The following is a 23,630-nucleotide window of genomic DNA, read 5'->3' as shown; positions in this document are numbered from 1 at the left end:
AGGATCTCTGAAGAGGTCAGCTTAGACAAATTAACTATACATTGATATTAAAATACTTAGAGACCATCACTGTTCCCCACATGAAGACATCAATATGAACTTACTCTGGAGATTCAGATAGGAAAAGAAGGGTTATTTGTCAGACAAAACAGGAAGTATGGATGTTTCTCTGCAAATTTAAAAACAAATAGTTTATTAAGCAAGGATAAACAGGAAGAAGAGATGGATCATGGGTTAAGAGTACTTGCTCTTGAGGAGGACCTAGGTTCAATTCTTACCAGCCAGTGATGGCTTATGACTATCCAGAACTCCTGTTTAATTACTGTTCTGTTACTGTATTGAGACACCATGACCAAGACAGCATATAGAATACAACATTTAATTGGGGGCTCGCTTGGAGTTTCAGAGGGTTGGTCCATGATTATCATTATGAGAGTATGGTAGCAGGCAAACAGGTGTTGTAGCTGAGAGCTCACTTCTGAGCAGCAAGTTGCAGGCTGAGAAAGAGAGAGACACTGGACCTTGTGTCTCTTTGAAACTTGAAAGCCCACCCTCCCAGTGACACTCTTCCTGCAAAATGGCCGCATCTATTCCAACTAGGCCACACCTAATCTTAACCAAACATTTCCACCAACTGGTGGTTGAGCATTCAAATATATGAGCCTAGGGGAGCCATTATCATTCAAACCACCAGGACTCCAGTTTCAGGGGATGGGATGCCATCTTCTGACCTCTATTGGCAGTAGACACTGCACATTGTCCACATGCATACATGTGGCATAGACATTCATTCACAAAAAAATAAAATAAATGAATCATTAGAAAATAAAAAAGGAGATGCAAACTCTGGATCAAACTTTGTTTTCTATAGGAACATGTGTTTAGAATAATCATAATGTGTGACATTTAGTTATATATTTTGCTTTGTGTGTGTTTTTTATTCTTTCCTTTATTTTTTTTTTGAAATTATAATTCCCTCTCCATTTCTTCCTCTCAAATCTTTCAATGGTCCTCACTCTCTTTCAAAATCATGGCCTGTCTTTCCATCAATTTTTGTTACATGTATATAAGTATATGTACCTACATATATACTTCTCCATACATAAATACAGTATGATTAGCCTGTGTAATGTTGTTTATGTGTAATTTGTATGTTTTCAGAGCTGACTATTTGGTACTAAGTATCATCTCCAGAGTGTCCTTCCCCTGAAGGAGGTTATCTTGTTTTCAGTATTCTTTATTTGTCTATAGTTCTTTGTATAGGATTGGTGATGCACAGGCTTTCCTCCATCCATTTTTACATTTCTATTGTTGGATCTTTGCTAAGCTCATGGTTAAACAGTCATGTGTACATTTTATGGGTGTAGCTTCAGAAATTAATGGTAGAAACAGTTTCAAAGCAAACTCCTTAATAACTCTCCTTTTACAACAATCTTTTGGCCTTCTCTTCCAGAATAGTCTCTGAATCTTAGGTGCTAGAGTTGCTTTGTAGATGTATCCATTGGAATTGGGTTCCACATTTCTGCATTTTCATTGGTTTTGGGTTTCTGTAATGGTCTCCATTATTTACAAAGAGAAGTTTCCTTGATGAAAATGAGAACTATATTTACCTGTGGATATCATGGCATGTGATTGCCACATGTTCTCTATAATTGGAGGCTCCATTTTCTGAATCTTCAGATGTGAGTGCATATCCTGGAGTAGCCACATAAATGTGATACCCAAAGGGGACCATTTCTGGAGTTGGGGTGGGGGAGCAATAAAAAGAGGAAAAGCAAGGTACAAGATTTGATTGGTTGAGTGAGACACTGAAGGGCTTTAGTTAGGGAGAGGTGTGGCAGATACGTACAGAAGAGAAATAATTCACTTTCATGTTAACTGAAATCTCTGGAATTTAATTTGCTCTTCAGACTTCAATCATGTCTTCCAACTCCATCCCTTGATGATCTTTCATCTCATCATTGGGTATTGTTTATAATTCGTAGAATTCTGTACCTGCTATGAGCAACACTGAAATATTAGAAAACAAATATTTGTGCTGTTGATACATCCTTGGGATTTCATTGTTGCTGTCACCAAATGTAGAACAGCCCCAAACAAAATGACATATAGATATCTTTCTAAAATCTTGAAAAGGTGCTCAGATCAAAACATTTATAATTAGTCTAGGTATCTCTGCATCTGATTAGGACATGCAAAATTGTTCAAATTCTCAGGAAGCATGCAAGTACTTCTAGTTTAGTCCTTAAGTAGATATACCTCGGTAGGGTTTGTTGTTATTTATTTTTATGCCTTGGAGCACTTTTACTTAAACACATGTAAAACATCTTTATTCTCAGAATGTTTAACAGCTTTTATGAGTAGTTTTGTGCAGAGACCTCTGGCTCTTATTGTTCCCACTCATGGGAACATGACTCTAAGCAGTGGCTAGGGAATTGGTTCCTATCTTATGGCAAAGTGTTATCTTACATCTCTGTGGGAGTCTACCAGATGCTGAGCTGGAAAATTACTAGCAAGAGAGATCAATGCTCTCCCTTAGAAATTAGATGTGTGTTAAAACAATCATCTAGCTTGCATCTAGCAAAATGTATTTCCTCTACAAGTACTTCAAAAGTCCCACGGGCAACAAGGTGTCAATGGTCTCTGCTACCACTTCTGAAGAAGTACTTGTAAAGAACATCTTGGCAGTTTCAGACTATTACCAAGTGTTTGCTAGCTCCATTGGAGATCTCTCCAGAGTCCCTGCTACCACCTCCCAAAGATGCCCTGTGGGATCTTCAGGTTTCACTTTTCTGTCGGTTATTCAGATACGCTCTTCCTAGTGTAGGTTTTCCAGAAATGCACCTGAGTTGGAGAGAGTGCACAGAACTACTGGTTTTTTTTTTTTATTAGTCAATTAAAGAAACTATCAAACATGGAAGAAACAGTTGAGAATTTTAGTCACTCAATAGTGTAAAGGGGGGTTGAAACCAGGGAAAGTTCCTAAGTGCTGCTCTTTTATTCCCTTCCCCATCATCTGGAATGGAGTACTGGCAGGGATCCCAGAAGGTAAAAGTATTCCTGGAGGCACTTTTACCCAGAGAGCATTTGTTAAGTGTCTAGTTTTGTTTACTCAGCCTCATGGGGCATAAAGACAGAAACAACAGCCCTCACTCATCCAAACTGTAGAGTATATAAGGAGAATCTTTCCCTAGAAAGTTGGTACATAAAGTTTTATTTGTCACTCTAACAGTGAGCCAGAAATAAACTCGTGAGCACAATTTCACATCAGGAAAGTGAACCATAAACTCACCTGTTAGCTAAGCAAATCTAAAGTCGTATAACCTTAAGTAGAGTTGCACATATTACAACCTGGGCTTCCACGCTGTTACTGATCAGAAAAGTGTTTACAAGCAAATAATTGAGAGTAAGCTAACATTACTCTTATATTAGATACAGATTCTTAACAGAATAAAAACAAAAAGCCTTCAAGCATAAAAAAGCAAAAGAGTCAGAAATATGTGAAACAGCAGAAAACCAAAATAGGCAAACAAAGTGATTAAACGTTTTAATTATTGGTACATCATATAACATCTCACCCTCCCTTCTATTCCTATAACATCAGGGTTTGAAGATCTTAGAAGATAGAACATATAACCTTATAGGTTTGAAGCAACAAAAGAAAATGAAACTATTTTAAATACAGACATCAGATATTAAAATATGCAACTTTAATAATATGTACTTTTGAACATTGTGAGGTTTTAAATATTTCTACGCTTCAATAAATGAGTATCTAGGAAGATAGTGAGTGTATTCAACTAATTTTAGAATTTGAAACACTAAGTATATATGGCAAAATGCCCACACTACTTACTAAAAATGACAAAAGAATAATCTGTTTGTGTCTCTCTCTGTCTCTCTGTCTTTTTCTCTCTCCATCGCTTCTAAAATATCAAGTGGAAGTAAGATTTAAGAGAGGAGCAAAACAAACATATAAAGGCAAGCAGAAGACAGAAATTACATTAAAATTCCAAACATTATTGAAAATAAAATTGAGAATGCTAAAGTTGTAGATATAAGCAAATGAAAAAAAAAGATCCAAGCAACTCTGACAAATCATATAAACCAGACAAATATCTTTAAGTTTAAAAACATAACTGAATAATAAATTATAGGACTTAAAGCATTATAACAATAAAACAGTCTTTTAAAATAATTCCACAAAGACAGAAATTCACAACCAGATATCTTCACCAACTATTGATAAATTTCACCAAATACTAGAGATACAAGTAAATCTAAGTAATTCAAATGTTATACAGCCACAAATGGTGCAGACACTTCTTGCTCAACCATAGGCAACACATGCCAGAAGACCAAGTAGGTTGCTCAGGGTCTTTTCCAATTCTATCTATTATCAGGGATGTACCTGGTGCTACAATAAAACACCACGGGCAGCTTCCCCTACCCAGTCCATGCTTCTGGTGGATCCCTCAGACCATCTTCCCTTGACTTCCCCTTCCCTCAGCCACCAGCACGCATTCCCTGTAAATATACCAGCAAAGCAGGCCAGTAAAACAGTCAGCACTCAGACAACACGCTCTCTGAAAATCCAGAGAGGAAACAGAAAACAAGGAACAAAGCTTCTGCCTAACTAAGACAAACCCAGGAATCATCACCTAGACCCATAATCGCCCCAAAGTCAGATGCCTAGGTAAGAATACAATCAACAAAAGCCAAAGTAAATGTCAGCATTAGAACACAGCTATCATACCACAGCAGGTTTTGAATATTCCAACATAGCTGTAGCACAAGAAAAGTACCTTAAAACCAACTATGTGAAGATGATAGTGACTCTAAAAGACGAAGTGATACATTGCTCAAAAAGGCAAATTAAACACAAAGAAACAATTGGAGAAAGTAAAATAATCACTTAAAGCCAAGAAAGAACAAACAATTGAAAGACAAAAGAAAATTGTTCAAGACCTAAAAATGAAAATAGAAACAATAAAGAAAATACAAATTGAGAGAATCCTGGAGATAAAAAAATTAGGAATGCACAGAGGCAAGAATCATCAACAAAATACAAGAGCTGGAAGAAAGAATGTCAGACATTGAAGATAAAATAGAAGAAATGTATAAATGGGTCAAAGAAAATATTAAATCTCAAAATTTTCTGACACAAAATATCAGGTAATATGGGATACTGTGAAAAGAGCAAACCTCTGCTGCTGAAGCAGTCACACCATCAGCTTCTGCCAGGTGCCTTTCCCCTCTAGGCTATGCGACATGCACACCCCTTAAAAGTGCTCTCCAGACTCGGCTAGCTCTCTTGCCTGTTGCTCCTCTGTTACCTCTCTTGCTGTCTTTCTCACCTCTTGCCTTTTCCCTGTTCTCACTCTGTGTCTGTCTGCCCGCCTTTCTCATCTCCTCATTCAGACATCTCAGTTTACTCTTGCTCTTTCCCTTCCTACTTCCTCAATCCCTTTTGCACTAACTCTATTTTACGTGGCATGTTTGCTTCATGGCACACCTTGGCCTGGATGGGACTTACCCACTTCACCTTGCTTCTAAGCTAAAGAAGGGCATGCCTATGGAGGCACAAGAAGCTTACAGAACACCAAGTAGAGACCAGAATAGAAGACCCCTTACCACAATAATCAAAATACTAAACACATAGAACAAAGAAACAATATTAAAAGCTGCAAAGGAAAAAGACCAAAAAGGCAGGCCTAATATAATTCAACCTGACTTGTCAATGGAGACTATAAAAGCAGAAGGGCTTGAATAGATATGCTGCAGACTCAAAGAGACCACAGATGCCATCCCAGAATATTATACCAAGAAAAATTTTAAATCACCATAAATAAACAAAATAAGATTCCATGATAAAGTCAAATTTAAACAGCATCTATCTACAAATCCAGCCCCACAGAAGGTGCAATAGGACAAATCCAAAGCATGGAGATTAGCTCTGCACATGAAAATTATAGCAATGTCTTTAGTTATCCAATGAAAAGTCACAAATTAACTGAATGAATGTAACATGATCCATTATTTTGCTGCAAGAAACACAGCTCAACATCAAAGATAGATAATACTTCAGGGTAAAAGTTTGGAAAATGATATTCTGAGCAAATGAACCCAAGAAGCAAATTAGTGTATCCATTCTAATATCTAACAAAATAGACTTCAATTCAAAATTAGTCAAAAGAGATGGGGATGGACACTATATATTCATCAAAGGAAAAATTCACCAAGATGAAATTTCAATTCTTAACATCTATGCCCCTCAAAGGGCACCCACCATTGTAAAAGAAACACTACTATACCTTAAATCACGTATTGACTCTCACACACTAATACTGGGAGACTTCAATATCCCACTCTCGCCAATGGACAGGTCTTCCAGACATAAACTAAACAGAGAAATGCTGGAGCTAACTGAAGCTATTAACCAAATTAACCTAACAGATATTTACCAAACATTCCTCCAAAACACACAAGAAAATATACCTTCTGTAGCTAGAGTTTTCCTGCCTGGCCCACAGTCAGGATAAATCTCTGTCACCCGACAGTCCCACAACCGCTCAGACCCGACCAAGTAAACACAGAGACTTATATTGGTTACAAACTGTATGGCCGTGGCAGGCTTCTTGCTAACTGTTCTTACAGCTTAAATTAATCCATTTCCATTAATCTATACCTTGCCACATGGCTCATGGCTTACCGGCATCTTTACATGTTGTTTCTCATCATGGCGGCTGGCAGTGTCTCTCTCACCCAGCTTCCTGTTCTCTCAATTCTCCTCTCTGTTAGTCCCGCCTATACTTCCTGCCTGGCCACTGACCAATCAGTGATTTATTCATTGACCAATCAGCAACACATTTGACATACAGACCATCCCACAGCAACCTTCTCCTCAACGCTTCACACAACTTTCTCCAAAATTGAACACACACTCAGACACAAAGCATGTCTCAACAGATACAAGAAAATTGAAATAACCCCCTGCATCCTATCAGACTAACATGTATTAAAACTGGATTTCAAAAACAACAGAAACAACTGAAAGCTAAGAAACTAATAGAAACTGAACAACTCTCTACTCAACAAAAAATGTGTCAAGACAGAAATAAAGAAATTAAAGACTTTCTAGAGTTCAATGAAAATGAATATACAGCATACCTAAACATATGGGACACAATGAAAGTGATTCTAAAAAAAGGTCATAGAACTACTTAACACTAATTGCTGAACAGCCTTATTAATAAGAAACAAACAAAAAACAAAACAAAACCCAGAGCCAGATGTAGGGTAAAAACTGAAAGATCAGAGGAATAGAACAAGCCAGGCACCCAGTTCTTATCACTAGAATCTTTCTGTACCTTGCTATCTTACTTCCACTCTTGGCCCAGCTACATCACTTTCTCTTTCCGCCCAGCTCTATCACTTCCTATCTGTCTGTACAGACCTCCAGACCTCTACAGTTTACTATGCTGGGATTAAAGGCATGTGCTACAATGCCTGGCTCTGTTCCCAGGGTGGTCTTAAACTTACAGAAATCCAAATGAATCTCTGCCTCCCTAATGCTAGAATTAATATAGTGGCTGGCTTTTTCCTCTGATCCCCAAACAAGCTTTATTTGTTAGAGCACAAATAAAATATCACCACATTTCCCCTTTTCTGTCTGAAATAAAAAGTATAACTAGTATAAGAAAAACTGCAGACAATAAGTACAATAACTATATAGAATATATACAGGCAAGAAATACATCAACAATGTCTAGTCCATTTGCATTTGACAAATTCAGAGAAAAAGTTCCATTATTTATCCTATTTTTCTGAGTCCAAAATGTACCTAATTCACTTTCTATCCTAACTTGTATTACCAACCAAAAACTATCTTTTGATGTCTTTCAAACTTATACACTTTATACCTCTATAGTGAGTTTCTGTTCTGAATTTGTTAACAAGGAAAACTATAAATATAACTATTTAATCTTCAACTCCCTCAGAGACCCGAGAAGGAAATGATATTACCTAGTTAAACAGGAAATGCAAACAAGCGACTTCCAAAATATATGAGGAATGACAGAAACATCTGGCTGCCTGGACAGTCACCCTAGGTTTCTCTGGAAAGTTGGGGCATCCATCTCTGCCCTACAGGCCTAGCATATCTGGCAGACTTTTCTGTGGAGCAGGATTTTCTGAAGAGCTTTCCTACTTTGTCTTGACAAGGCTCGGCAATCCTTTCTTTGGTGTCCTACTTGTCCATTTTGGACAGCATACTGTCAGTAGTCGAAGCAAAGGAATGTCATTGCCCAGTGGCGAACATTCACCACAAAGTAAGCTCGATAAGGAGTCTCTTCAATGCCCATCATCTTCTCTGAAGTATATTGGTGCTGCCAGGAGCAGACATGTCTCATTGTCATTAAAAGAAAGAAAGAAAGAAAGAAAGAAAGAAAGAAAGAAAGAAAGAAAGAAAGAAAGAAAGAAAGAAAGAAAGGAAAGAAAGAAAGAAAGAAAGAAAGGAAGGAAGGAAGGAAGGAAGGAAGGAAGGAAGGAAGGAAGAAAGAATGGAAGGAAGAAAGAAATCTGTGTTATTAAAACATCTTAAATGCCATATTCTGTAGATCTCTGAAGTGTTTGAAGATGACCTGTATACCTAAAATATATCTCTGCTTGACCTTGAAAGCATACCTAATATGACTACAAGTTCGATTGTAATTATGAGTTACTAACTTCCATTTCTTTATTTCCTAATTAGTTGGTAATAACTTTCAAGGATTAGAAAAGTGTATTACATTGTTAAATAAATGAACTGTATAGGTACAATACCTTGAACAAGATTAGAAATATATATACAATATTTTCTAACAAAATCAATCTCAAATTTGTATCAATATACATGATTTATGTACAATATACAAAAATCTAATCCAATGTAAAATATTTAAAACTAGTCATTGCCATTTCAAAGTAGATTCAATAATCTACCTTTTTATCTTAGCCTATCTATAACTTCCCCTTTTTTCTTTTCAGAGTAGATTCATAATCTATCCTTTTATCCCATTATTTCTATTCATTTTTTTTTCAGAGTAGGTTCAATAATATATCCCTTTATGCCATTATTTCTAGCTCTCTTTTTTCAAAGTAGATTAAATAATCTATCTCTTATATATAGCCTCCTTTTTTCCTTTTTTTCAAACAAAAACCCTGAGTCTAATCTCCTTGTTTAGCTTTTTTCCTGACCATTATCAAAAACAACTTGTAACCAACTATCCTAAACAATGACAATTATCTATAACCCATTGAAAGACCAAAAAACCACCTACCTCACCTCTTGGGAATGTGGGCATCCTGTTCTTAAAATTACTTCCTGCTGTCTGGGGATGAAGGCATCTTTAGGGGATCTTAAAAAGAAAAAAATTTTGGGTTAAATGTCAAGTCTTGAAAGAGTTAGCTGTATTATTTGTCCAGTCTCACATAATGGAAAAGTGCAGGACTTGTCTCAAGTCCTTGCTCTAGTAGTCTATGAGGCTGTATCATCTCAGCTAGCCATCTCAAAATTGTCCTGAGTAGTTTGTAGTCCAAAGCTGATCTTTCGGTGGTGTTTGTAAGCTTAGGGGTATTATCATCATCCTGATGGAATCATTGTTTTGGGGCCCTATCATCTTTTTAGAGACTTCAAATTTGCTGTTAGGCATGGTCATCATTCCCTGCAAAAAAATGATAGAAACTCAAACACGAAATCATATACAGGAAGCTAGATGAAGCCTTTATTTCTAGAATTAGTTAGTACTCTATATGACCATTAATATCATGACAAAAGTTTAATATATATATACATATATCTTATAAACTTTGATATAAAATTCATACCTTAAGAAAAGTTTTAAAGAGTCAAAATAAAACCAAAGAATTATGAGATTAGTGGCAATAGAATAGTCCTTTAATTTTGGTTTTCTTCTTTCCCATATCATGTGGCTCTTCTGACATGATACAGATATTTTGCATTTTCTTTTAACAAGCATGCTTGGGTTTAGAAAAGGAGAGAGCCATGAACCAACTCCAAAGCCAGCTTTAATTCTTAATTGAACTGGGACTACATAAAGACCATTTGTGTTATGTGTCTGTATAGAACAGCAGAAACAAACATTTAGGAAGACTTATGAAATTTTATCCTTTTAGGTATGTGATATACCAATAGGCCAGTTTATTCTTTTTCTTGGTACATTCTTTTGTGGATGATTTGTCCCTTTTCTTCAGATGCTGCATTTGTTCAGTGTTCTTCAGATTCCTTAGCCTTTATTCTCCTGAAAGACAAAATCAAAAACCCTTCCCCAACTCTAACTTTGGGGAGATTCCCTTTTGGCAAGTTATATCTGATTAAATGAAAAGCATTTGTTAGTGGTATAAGTTAGTTTGAATTGAATGGTCATGCTGGTGATGAATTATTACCTCTTTTAATTAAGAGGTCTCTCCTGTTCAAATTGAACTTTTATCAATTTTGATGGTATCCATAGCATTTTCTCTCCCATAGTAACAAAAGCAAAACATTGTTCCCAAGGTAACACATATCCTGGTTTCCATTCTGAGGTCAGTACATCCTTAAAGTATATAGACTGATTTAATTCTGTAGTTTTTTTTTCTATTATCCAGTGTCTCTCGACAGCTGTTGTTTATTTCTCATTAGCATTGAAAAATTCAAAGTTAATAGAGCATTATATAATCTACTTCTGGGGGTTTTTGTTATCACTTTCTCTTTATTTGGTATATCCTTCAGAGTTCGATTTCATCTTTCTATGACTGCTTGGTCTGTAGGATTATGTGGTATACCTGTAATATGCTTTATATTGTTATAAGCAAAAAACTGTTTCATTTTACCAGAGAAATAGACTGGAGCACTGTAGTTTTACTTTGTACAGGTATTCCCATGATGACCATAACCAATTGCCTCAAATAAAATAAAAAACCCGAGAGGCCTCATACTAGCAACCTAACAATACACCTGAAAGCTGGAGAGAAAAAAAAAAAAGAAGAAAGTACAACTAAGAGGAACAAGAAATTAACAAATTGAAGACTGAAATCAAATAAAATAGTTACAAAGAGAACAATACAAGGAATCAATGAAACAAAGAGGTGATTCTTTAAAAAATCAACAAGTTAGACAAACCCTTATCCAAAATAACTAAAAGACATAGCAAAATTTTCAAAATAAATAAAATTGGGCATATTTTATTTATTTGGGCAATAAATAAAATAAGGGCATATTTTCAAAATCTGTACTGCAGCAAACTGGAAAAAAATCTAAAAGAAGAAAAAAAAAATTTCTTGATAGATACTACTTACCAAAGTTAAATCAAGATCAGACAAACAATTTACAGGATCAGATAAACAATTTAAATATACCAATACCCGTTGTGAAATAGCATTCATTAAGTCTCCTAACAAGATATAAATAAATAAATATATAAATATCCAGGATCAGACAGTTTTAGTGCAAATTCCTACCAGAGTTCCAAAGAAAAGTTAACACCTGCCAGGCGGTGGTGGCGCACGCCTTTAATCCCAGCACTCGGGAGGCAGAGCCAGGTGGATCTCTGTGAGTTCGAGGCCAGCCTGGTCTCCAAAGCGAGTTCCAGGAAAGGTGCAAAGCTACACAGAGAAACCCTGTCTCGAAACCCCCCCCCCAAAAAAGTTAACACCAATACTCCTCAAATTATTCCACAACATAGAAACAGAAGAAACATTGTCTATTCATTTTATGAGGCCACAGTTATCCTGATACTCAAACCTCATAAAAACTTACTAAGAAAATGTATTACAGACAAATATTCCTATGAATATAGATGCAAAGATACTCAGTAAAATACTTGTAAACCAAATCTAAGAATACATCAACCATGATCAAATATGCTTCATCCAGAGATGTAGTGATGGTTCAATACATGAAAATCAGTAAGTGTAATCCACCATATAAATAGACTAAAAGAAAAAAAAAACACATGGTCATCTCACTAGATTCTTAAAAAAGCCTTTGATAAAATCTAGTATACCTTCATGATACAAGTACTGGATAGATTAGGAATACAATAGAAAAATATAAACATAATAAAGGCAATTTACTGCAAATTATAGCCAATTATCTAACTAAATGGAGAGAAACTGAAAGCAATACCACTAAGTCAGAAACAAGACAAGGTTGTCCACTCTCTCCATATCTATTCAATATAGTTATTGAGGTTTTAGCTCGAACAATAAGGCAACTGAAGGAGTTCAAAGGGATACAAAGTGGAAAGGAAGAAGTCAAAGTATAATTATTTGCAGATGATATGATAGTATACATAGGTGATCCTAAAAATTCTACTAGAGAACTCCTATAGCTGATAAACACTTTCAGCAAAGTGGCTGAATACAAGGGTAACTCAAAAAAATTGGTAGCTTTTCTATATAGAAATGACAAACACATCAAAAAAATCTACAGTCAATGCAATCACTATCAAAATTCCAACAAAATTCTTTACATAACTTGAAAGTACAACTCTCAGCTTCATATGGAAAAAGAAACAACAAACAAACAAACAAAAAACAGGATAACTGAAATAATCCTGAACAAGAAAGGAACTGCTGGAGGTATTACCACCCCAATATTACATTGTGTTATAAAGATATAGTCATAAAAACTGCATGGTATTGGCATAAAACCAGATTTCTAAAGGGAGTGGTGTTGCACAGGAGTTAGAGGAACAAAGACGAGGTAGATAAGATGTAAATTCAGTACTTATATGTGAAATTCTAAAATAAATAAAAATTAATAAAAAGGATTTCATATATTCATGGCCTCCAGTAGGGTTTTTCATGCTCTAGTGGGTAGTTTCATAACCATCTATGTGCATGCAGCATCAACTGGACTTAGTGAATTGTAAAACAAAACAAAACAAAACAAAAATGGACATGGATTTTTTGAATGGGAGCACTTTGAAGGATATATAGAAGGTTGAAGGAGAAAATGTGGTAGTATGTATTATCTTGTTTCATTGTATGAAATTCACAGAAGTGAAGAAGAATTATAATAAAAAATTCTGCAAATCCTACAATTTTGGAGGCAAGACTTAAAAATACGCTCTTTAATATTTACACATTAAAAAAAGTGACATCTGTCTTTATGGTTCTAAATCATGACTGGAGAGGGATGGTACAACAGTGAATCAATTAGCCAGAATGGTATTTAACTAATCATATTATGGAGATACATGTTAGGGTATTATTCAGCAACTACTTGCTATAAAATAGTTCCTTTAATGCATTGGAATAGACATTGAACATTTCAGCTGACACAGGTTATGTACAAAGAAATATAAGTAGAATAGGGAGACATTAATAAATACATGATCCATTAAATTTGAGAAAAATGGTCTTTGCATGTCCACTGTAATCAAGATTGAAGATTTAAATGAAACAAAACATGAAAACAGTATTTGTCAAAAATTGAATAAATGTGATATTCCAGAATATGAGAAATATCAGTGTGCTTGGTTGATTCAAAGGGTGGATGGAGTTGGGAATGGAAGTTCTTGCCTTTAAATACTAGGTACTCAGGTGGCTCAGGCATTCAGGCAAGATGACCACTTGAATATAAAAACTGGGTGGCAGCCTGGATAATTTTCAGAAATAGTCATGATTTTATATATATATAGGAAAAAATGTTAAATATACAATTCAATAATAGTCTGATATGCCTTATTTCCAGGAAAAGGATTTTTGTCTGCAGACTCAGGTATATTTTCCAGGAAAACACATACAGGCAGTAGAGTGTTTTGTAAGATTTCTGCTACAAATACATTGAAAACTAGATGATGTATTGTTCAGGAGGTTATTTCAGATCATTTATGACTTGCTTTTTTTCTCCAAATTATGATTTATAAGAATCATCAGTGTTTCTCTATGTGTGTGAGAGTGTATGTGCATGAGTATGAGTGTGTGTGTATGTGTGTGTGAGTGTGTGTGTGTGTGTGTGTGTGAGTTAGTTTTACTATCCATTTGCTTCATTCATATGATATATATTACTAATCATAATAGTCTTGTGGTTACACATATGCAAATCCTCTAAAAAACATAATATGAACAAAGTTTAAGGCTATGCACCTAAGGTTCCCTAAGTATATTTAAAAATAATAAAAATAATTACTCTTTATTTTGTTTACTGACCTGGAAACTTGTGCAAAACATTATGAAAACTTCAGTAGTCTAAAAAAAGTTAATACAAGATATCAAATGGAATTTTTTATTAAAATTTTTTTTATTCCTTTCTCCTGCCCCTCCAGCCTTCCCTGCCTAACCCATGCCCCATTTACTCCTACAAGAAGGTAAGGTCTCCCATGGGGAGTCAACAGAGCCTGGTACATTTCAGTAGAGGCAGGTCCAAGCCACTCCCCTTGCCTCAAGACTGTGTAAGTTGTTCCACCATAGGAAGTAGTCTCCAAAAAGCCAGCTCATGCACCAGGGATGGATCCTGATTCTACTTTCAGGAAGCCCCTTAAGCAGATCAAGCTACACAACTGTCTCACTTATGCAGAGGGCCTAGTCCAGTCCTGTGAAGGCTCCACAGGTGTTGGTCTGACGTTTATGAGTCCCCACTAGTTTGGTTTTGGTTGTCTCTGTAGGTTTCCCCATCATAATCTTGATGCCCTTTGCTCATAGAATCCCTCTTCTCTCTTTTCGACTGGACATCTGGAGCTTGGCCTGGTGTTTGGCTGTGGATCTACATATGCTTCCATCAGTTACTGGAGAAAGCCTCTATGATGACAGCTAAGGTATTCACTGATCTGATCACTGGGGTAAGCCAATTCAGGCACCCTCTCCACTGTTGCTAGTAGTCTAAGCTGGGGTCATCCTTGTGGATTCCTGAAAACTTCCCTAGCACCCAGATTCTCACTATCCCCATGATATCTCCCTCTATCGTGGTATCTGTTTCATTGCTCTCCCACTCCATTCCTGTTCCAGCTCAATCATCTCATTCTCTTATGTTGTCATCCCTCCACCCCCTGTCCTCCATTGCCCACCCTCATCCCCAGTTTACTCATGGAGATCTCATCTATTTCTCCTTTCCAGGGCAAGCCATGTGTCCCTCTTTGTGTCCTCCTTGTTAGCTAGCTTCTCTGGAGCTATGAGTTGTAGACTGGTTATCATTTGGTTATCCGGATGGATCTCTGCCTTCAGAATGCTAGGATTAAAGGTATGTGTGCCACCATTTTCTTGCCTCTATGTCTATCTAGCGACTGTTCTGTCCTCTGACACCAGATAAGTTTATTAGGATGCACAATATATTGGGGAACACAATATATCACCAAACATGTTTGTCCTTCTGAGTCTGGGTTACTTCACTCAGGATTATATTCTCTAGTTTCATCCATTCTTCTGCAAATTTTATGATGTCATTTTTTTTTTTTTTTTACTTCTGAGTCATACTCCATTGTGTATATGTGCCAAGTTTTCTTAATCCATTCTTCAGTAGAGGGGCATCTAGGTTGTTTCTAGGTTCTGGCTATTATAAATAATGCTGCTAAGAACATAGTTGAGCATGTGTCCTTTTGGTATGATTGAGCAATGCTTGGGCATATGCCCAGAGTGGTATAGTGGCATCTTGAGGAAGATTGATTCCCAGTTTTATGAGAAACCACAATACTGATTTACAAAGTAGCTGTACAAGTTTGCACTCCCACCAACAGTGGAGGAGTGTTCCCCTTGCTCCACATCTACTCCAACATAAGCTGTTGATGGTGTTTTTGATCTTAGCCATTCTGACAGGTGTAAGATGGTATCTCAGAGTCGTTTTGATTTGCCTTTCTCTGATGACTAAGGATGTTGAGCAATTCCTTAAATGTCTTTCAGCCATTTGAGATTCTTCCTTTGAGAATTCTCTATTTAGCTCTGTACCTCATTTTTTAACTGGATTGTTCAGTATTTTGATGCCTAGTTTCTTGAGTTTTTTATATTTTTCAGAGATCAGCTCTCTGTCAGATATGGGATTAGCAAAGATCTTTTCCCATTCTGTAGGCTGTCATTTTGTCTTATTTACTGTGTACTTTGCTTACAGAAGCTTCTCAGTTTCAGGAGGTTCCATTTATTATTTGCTGCTCTCAGTGTCTGTGATACTGGTGTTATATTTAGAAAGTAGTCTCCTGTGCTAATGTGTTCAAGACTACTTCCTACTTTCTCTTCTATCAGGTTCAGTGTAACTGGTTTTATGTTGGGGTCTTTGATCCACTTGGACTTGAGTTTTGTGCATGGCGATAGATATAGATCTATTTTCAATCTCCTACATGTTGATGTCTAGTTATGCCAGCACCATTTGTTGAAGGTGCTTTCTTTTTTCCATTGTACAGTTTTGGCTTCTTTGTAAAATATCAGGTGTTCATAGGTGTGTGGGTTAATGTCTGGGTCTCTAATTTGATTCCATTGGTCCACATGTTGGTTTTATGCCAATACCAAACTGTTTTGTTACTGTAGAGTTTGAGGTCAGGGATGGTGATGTCTCCAGAGGTGGCTTTATTGTACAAGATTGTTTTGAGTACCCTGGGTTTTTTGTTTTTTGTATGTGAAGTTGAGTAGTTTTCTTTCCAGTTCTGTAAAGAATTGTGTCAGGATTTTGATGGGGATTACATTGAAGCTGTAGATTGCTTTTTGTAAGATTGCTATTTTTACTATGTTAGTCCTACCCATCCATGAGCATGGGAGATCTTTCCATTTTCTCATGTCTTCTTCAATTTCTTTCTTCAGAAACTTAAAGTTCTTGTCATACACATCTTTTATTTGGTTAGTTAGAGCTGCCCCAAGGTATTTTATGTTATTTGTGGCTATTGTAAATGGTGCTGTTTCTCTGATTTCTTTCTCAGTCCATTTTATCATTTGTGTATAAGAGAGCTACTGAGTTTTTTCAGTTAATCTTGTATCCTGCCACATTACTGAAGGTGTTTATCAGCTGCATGAGTTCCCTGGTAGAATATTTGGGGGTCACTTATGTATACTCTCATATCGTTTGAAAATAGCAAAAGTTTGACTTCTTCCTTTCCAATTTGTACCCTCTTCATCTCCTTTTGTTGTCTTATTACTCTAGCTTTTTGTATCTGTTGAGATTTGCTTTGTGACTGAGTATGTGGTTGAGTTTAGAGAAGGTTCCATGGGGTGCTGAGAAGAAAGTATATTTTTTTTTGTTAGGGTGAAATGTTCTGTAGACATCTATTAAGTTGATTTGAGTCATAACATCTGTTAGATTCCATATTTCTCTGTTAAGTTTCTGTCTGGCAGATCTGTCCATTGGTTCGAGTGGGATATTGCAGTCTCCCACTATTAATGTGTGTGGTTTGATGTGTGATTTAAGCTTTAATAATGTTTCTTCTACATGTGTGGGTGCTGTTATATTTGGGGTATAAATGTTCAGAATTGAGACTTCATCTTGATGAATTCTTCCTGTGATGAATATGTAATGTCCTTCCTGATCTCTTTTGACTGATTTTAATTTGAAGTCTATTTTGTTAGATATTGGGATAGCTACATTAGCTTGCTTCCAAAGTCCATTTGATTGGAAAGTCATTTTCCAGGCTTTTACTCTGAAGTAGTGTCTGTCTTTGAAGTTCAAGTGTGTTTCTTATCTGCAGTAGAAGGATGGATCCTGATTTCATATCCCTTCTCTTAGCCTGTGTCAATTTTTATATGTGAATTGAGTCCATTAATGTTAATGGATGTTAATGACCATTAATCTTTTGGTGATAGTGTGGGTGTATTTCACTTCTTTGGGATTTGCTCTTGTGGGGTTATCTATTGCTTGTGTTTTCGTGGGTGCATCTGACTTCCTTAGGTTGGAATTTTCCTTCTAGCACTTTCTGTAGGGCTGGATTTGTAGAGAGCTATTGTTTAAATCTGGTTTTGTCTTGGGATGTCTTGTTCACTCCACCTATTGTGATTGCAAGTTTTGCTGAGTATAGTCATCTGGGCTGGCATCCATGGTCTCTTAGTGTCTGCATTTCATCTGTCCAGGACCTTCTGGCTTTCAAAGTCTCCATTGAGAAGTGGGGTGTTATTCTGATGGATCTGGAATTATAAGTCACTTGGCTTTTTTCCTTTGTTGCTCTTAGTATTCTTTCTTTATTCTGTATGTTTAGTGGCTTACTTATTATATGACAAGGGAATTTTTTGGATGTCTAGTCTATTTGGTGTTCTATAAGTTTCTTGTATCTTCACAGGTATTTCCTTTAAGTTTGGAAAGTTTTCTTCCATGATTTTGTTAAATATATTTTCTATGCCTTTGAGTTGGTATTCTTCTCTTTTTTCTATCCCTATTATTCTTAGGTTTTGCCTTTTCATGGTATCCCAGATTTTCTGGATGTTTTGTGCTATGACATTTTTGGCTTTGGTGTTTTCTTTCACTGACAAATCTATTTCCTCTATTGTATCCTCTATGCTAGAGATTCTCTCTTCTATCTTTTGTATTCTGTTGGTTATGCTTGCATCTGTAGTTTCTGTTCATTTACTCAGATTTTCCATTTCCAGCATTCCATCAGTTTGTTTCTTCTTTATTGTTTCTACTTTCACTTTTCAGGTCTTGAACTGTTTTTTTCACATGTTTAATTGCTTTTTCATGATTTTCTTGGCTTTCTTTAAGAGATTGTTGATTTCTTCCATTTTTTTTGGTTTGTCTTTTCCTCAATTTTTTAAGGGAATTTTTCTTTTCCACTTTAGGGCCTCTATCATCTTCATAAAGTTATTTTTAAGATTGCTTTCTTCTGCTTCTTCTGTAATGTTCAGGTCTTGCTGTTGTAGAACTCCTAGGTCCTGGTGATGCCATATTTCTCTTTATGTTGTTGTTTGTATTGTTGCAGTGGCATCTACCCTTCTTTTCCTTCAATAGGTGCAAGAGGTGCCTGTGTCTGAGCGAGGTGCTCTTGGTCCAATCTGTGCTTGCTGGGTCTGTGTCTCAGGAGGCCACTCTGGGTCCAATTTTAGCTCTAGGCCTAAATGGAGCTGGTGAATTCTGTGTCTCAGGGAGCTGCTCTTTGTCCAATCTGAGCTTGTGGATTCTTTGTCTCAGGGAGCCACTCTTGGTCTTATCAGGGCTCTTGGTCCAATCAGAGCTAGCAGATTCTGTGTCTCAGGAAGCTGGTCCTGGTCTTATCAGAGCTGGTGGATTCTGTATCTCAGAAAGCCACTGGGATCACAGAGGGATGGGTAGGTTTAGGGTAGGGTATGGGTCTTATAAATTGGATGGTCCAATGAGGGGTTTGGTGGGAGAGCCTGACCACAGGAGTCTTCCCTGCCTGTTAGCAACTGGGGCAGCAATGGGTGGGGGTTTCCAGGGATCTCAAATGGAATTTTGAATGTGAATCTTGAAAATATATACATATATATGTATATATATACATACTTATATATATGTATTTCTTTTTTTTTTTTTTTTTGGTTTGTTTTTTGGTTTTTCGAGACAGGGTTTCTCTGTGTAGCTTTGCGCCTTTCCTGGAACTCACTTGGTAGCCCAGGCTGGCCTCGAACTCACAGAGATCCGCCTGGCTCTGCCTCCCGAGTGCTGGGATTAAAGGCGTGCGCCACCACCGCCCGGCTGTATTTCTTATTAGAAGAAATAATGACACTAAGGCAAGTAATGGTTAATAATGAAATTATTTATAACTGGACATATATAACATTTTTACACTTTGTTTTTACTATGTATAGTTTGCCTGTATATATGTATGCATGTGTGGTGGCTTGAATAAAAATGATCCACTTTAGGGAGTGGCACTATTAGTAGGCATGACTTTGTTTGAGTAGGCGTGGTCTTGTTGAAGGAAGTGTGGCTGGGCTTTGAGGTCAGATGTTTAGGTCAGGCCATTGTCTCACATTCTCTCCCTGCTGTTGGCCAATCCAGATGAAGAGCTCTTAGCTACCTCTCCAGCACCATGTCTGCCTGTGTGCCACCATGTTTCCCACCATAAGAATAATGGACTAAACCTCTGAACTATAAGCCAGTCTCAATTAAATGTTTCCCTTTATAAGAGTTGCCTTGGTCATGGTTTCTCTTCAGAGCAATAGAAACCCTAACTAAGATAGTATGTATGTGCACTGTGTGCATGTAGTGCTTTCAGAGGCCAGAAGACAACACTGGATTCCCCAGGTATGGAATTTTTACACACATTCGTGAGTGTCCTTGTTTGTCTTATGAAACAACTGTAGTTCTCTGCAAAAGCAACCAATCCATTTCTCCATGCCAGAATTTTAACATTTAATCATCACATAGCTGTTTATTTCATTGAGATTTTAAATTTGATTATTTAAGAAAAACTGTATATAACTACCATCAGCAAGAAAAAGCCATATATCTTTTCCAATGTGACACCACACTTATAGTATTTACCATTTCTCCACATACCAAGTCAGCATTGCTGTGAGTTGGTAAACAAGCTAAATGGATTTTTATACCAATCATTGCTTTTCATCTTCTCTTAACTTTCCCAGGGGCCTTTTTATTAGTAACTGTGCATACTTTTTTTTTTTGCCATTGATCAAGAAACAAGTCTCATTGTCCCTAAAACAACATCTGCTGAGGCAGATTTGTCTGTAGAGAGAGTTTCCAGATCTGAATTGCACTGTTCAAGCCATTGTCAGTATTCAGCTAATAGCTAGTTCCATTTCTGGGGCTATATTTAAGTATTCATTCTTGATTCAAGTTGTCTTGTTCCAAACACAGAAGTGAATTTTTAGATGTCCTAGCTAATTTTCAAGTCAAATTTATAATAACCCACTGCCCCATCCTGAGTGGACCACTCTGTGGTAACCTGTATAATATATCTAACACATCGTTTTAAAGAATTGTTTCCTATTGTTCACTCACACATCCTTCATAATCGAAGTTATTGTTGGATTCCTTGTAATAAAGTATCTTACTTTGTTACTGATTATATGAATAAATATCCAATGCTCATTTTATTGTGTGTAAAAGGCTATATAAATAGTGAATACAGTACTGGATCAATGCTTAACATTAGGAGAAAGTCCTGCTCTTTGGTTGTCATGAGTTCAGTTCTCAGCACCCATATCAGGTTGCCTGTAATGGTAGCTCCAGGAGATCTGATACCCTATTCTGGCTTCTATCAATACCTGAAATCATGTGCATATTCACCCACATAAATACCTATAATTAAAACTCAATCTTTAAAAATAATGAATACATGAATTAATACTATGATTAAATAAGATGCTAATAACTATTGCAGAGGAAGCACTGAAGACATTAGTTTATGAGCATGTCAGCTAATTTTATCTGTGACACACTAACTTTCCCATCGTGTTGAATAATGTCTAGAACAATAATGGACAGATGGTAAATATGACTGGGAAAGAAAGGATAGTTTAAATTTATGTAAGGGGAGTCTAATGGGTTCTCTGAATAATCATCCTATTAAATTTGACAGCCTACATGAATATGGTAATTTACTTTAATGGCAAATACTTTCTTGGTTCATTTGCCTAATCTGTTTACTCTAAGACAAAAATTTGAATTCTTAGGTTTTTTTTTAACTAAATAAGATACAATTCGTAAATTTCTCAAAGAACTCCCATTTTGCCATGTTCTAAAATGAGTAATTTTGGATGTTAAATAGGAAAATGAAATTCAGTGTTCAATTCTGGAGTTTACATATTCCAGAGCACCTGTATTGATATGCTCTGGCTGCCATAGCAAAATACAGACTGGATGGCTTGCACAGCAGAAGTTGATTTTCGAACAGTTTTGGAGGCTGATCCTGAGATCAGAGCATTAAAGGGTTTGGCTCTCCTGAGGAGTCTCTGCTTCAAGTGCAGATGGCCGCCTCTCACGGTGTCCTGACATGCTCTATTCTGAATTAGTGCCAGATGCTTCTCTGTATACTCTTCCCTTATGAAGACTGAATCAGATTGCACTATGACCCAATCCCATCATCTATCTTTAAATCAGTCTTTAAAGGTCTGATCAGCAGAGTAACACTGTAGAAACTTGGGCTCTGGTTTCAACATGTGCACTTTGATAGGGGTCACAATTCAGTCCATAACATTACCTAAATATGTACATTTTCAATTCAGGTAAAATATATAAATGAGTCTCTGGCTCTTATAATGCTGTGGGATGTTCTGTATGTCAAATGTGTTGCTGATTGGTCAATGAATAAATCACTGATTGGCAGTGGCCAGGCAGGAAGTATAGGCGGGACTAACAGAGAGGAAAATTGAGAGAACAGTAAGCTGGAGGGGGAGACACTGCCAGCCGCCATCAGGACAAGGAAGATGTAAAGTACCAGTAAGCCACAAGCCACGTGGCAAGGTATAGATTAATAGAAATGGATTAATTTAAGCTGTAAGAACAGTTAACAAGAAGCCTGCCACGGCCATACAGTTTGAAACCAATATAAGTGTCTCTGTTTACTTGATCGGGTTTGAGCGGCTTGGGACTGGCAGGTGAGAGAGATTTGTCCTGACTGTGGGCCAGGCAGGAAAACTCTAGCTACAAATGGCGTCCAACGTGGTGGCAAGAGTTTCCACCTAAAAACTGAGAAAAAGGATTCTAAAACGGAGCTAAAAACAGTTCCTAATTGTCTCTCTCAAATGAGCGGCAGCTGCCGGTTTGAGCTACTGGCGGGTTGCTGGCGTGCGCGCTCAACCTGCAGTATGGCGGGAATGAGGCCTCTGCAAGTGGCACATTAAGCTACATGGTGGATTTAGCCTTTGCTAGTACAAAACAAAAAAGGGTTTCTGGGCTACTTGCTGCTTGGATAAAAGCATAGACCCACGATAGCTCCCAGAGCTGGCGGTAAACCACAGCCATGTTGGGAAGCTGTGGTGGGCGGAGCCAGCAGCCACAGCTGCTGCAGTTTAAGGCAATAGATTCACAATAAGACAGATTCAGATGTAATAGTTTAAAATGTGTGTAAAATATACGTAGGCTTAAAAGAGACAAAAAAAGGTGATATATACAGTATAGAAACAAATACATGGTTTAAAAATAAAGTCTTTAAAGAGACAGTAAAATTAATATAAAAAATAAGCCACGTAGAGATGACTATTACACAGAGAGTCTGGATTGTGTTGTCTTTGGGATTCTTAACTATAGAAAAATATTTGATTGTAAAGGAAGCTGAGTTAAACCAGTATGTATATTTTAAAGATACTTTGACTTCAAAATTTGGATGTAAGGATATGTTGCTTTGGAAAAGAGTCTCTTTTGTTTCCACAGAAAGCAAGAGGCTATGGATTTGTTCCAGATTAAGACACATCAGGTTTGACCAGCCAAGACCACCTGAAAGGTCTCCGATGACACCATGGCCCAGATGATCCAACATCCAGAACCATTTCAAGGCAACTGGCTCAGATGATACAGCCTCACGGACTACTCCGTGATCCTAAAATTCTTTGTTTCCCCAGAAGATACAGCGCCCCCCTCCAGCAGGAAGTAGTAAGAGAAGCTACGCCCAAATTCCCAAATATACCAAGCTGACTTTGGAGATGTGTAAAGGTTAAAACCTTCCTTTTTAAGAAAAGAAAAGGGGAAGTGCTGTGGGATGTTCTGTATGTCAAATGTGTTGCTGATTGGTCAATGAATAAATCACTGATTGGCAGTGGCC

At 36.9% G+C, this 23,630-nt stretch overlaps 1 long non-coding RNA gene across 23 annotated transcripts in view; it reads left to right on the top strand.

Moving 5' to 3' along the window:
• LOC128106537 (uncharacterized) overlaps window positions 1–23,630 on the top strand; it is a 221,710-nt gene that overhangs the window by 155,927 nt on the left and 42,153 nt on the right. For 20 of the 23 annotated variants that reach the window (XR_008216789.1, XR_008216788.1, XR_008216794.1 and 17 more), the window contains 2 exons: window positions 14,689–14,801; window positions 15,100–15,223. The exons of the other annotated variants lie outside the window; for them this stretch is intronic. This is a non-coding gene — a long non-coding RNA (uncharacterized LOC128106537). The remainder of the gene's footprint in view (window positions 1–14,688; window positions 14,802–15,099; window positions 15,224–23,630) is intronic. 23 annotated transcript variants of the gene reach the window in all.

This window comes from Peromyscus californicus, unplaced genomic scaffold, assembly GCF_007827085.1.
Source record: "Peromyscus californicus insignis strain IS unplaced genomic scaffold, ASM782708v3 Scaffold_9__1_contigs__length_137607984, whole genome shotgun sequence".
Classification (NCBI taxonomy): Eukaryota; Metazoa; Chordata; class Mammalia; order Rodentia; family Cricetidae; genus Peromyscus; species Peromyscus californicus.
This window is presented reverse-complemented; position numbering and strand designations above follow the sequence as displayed.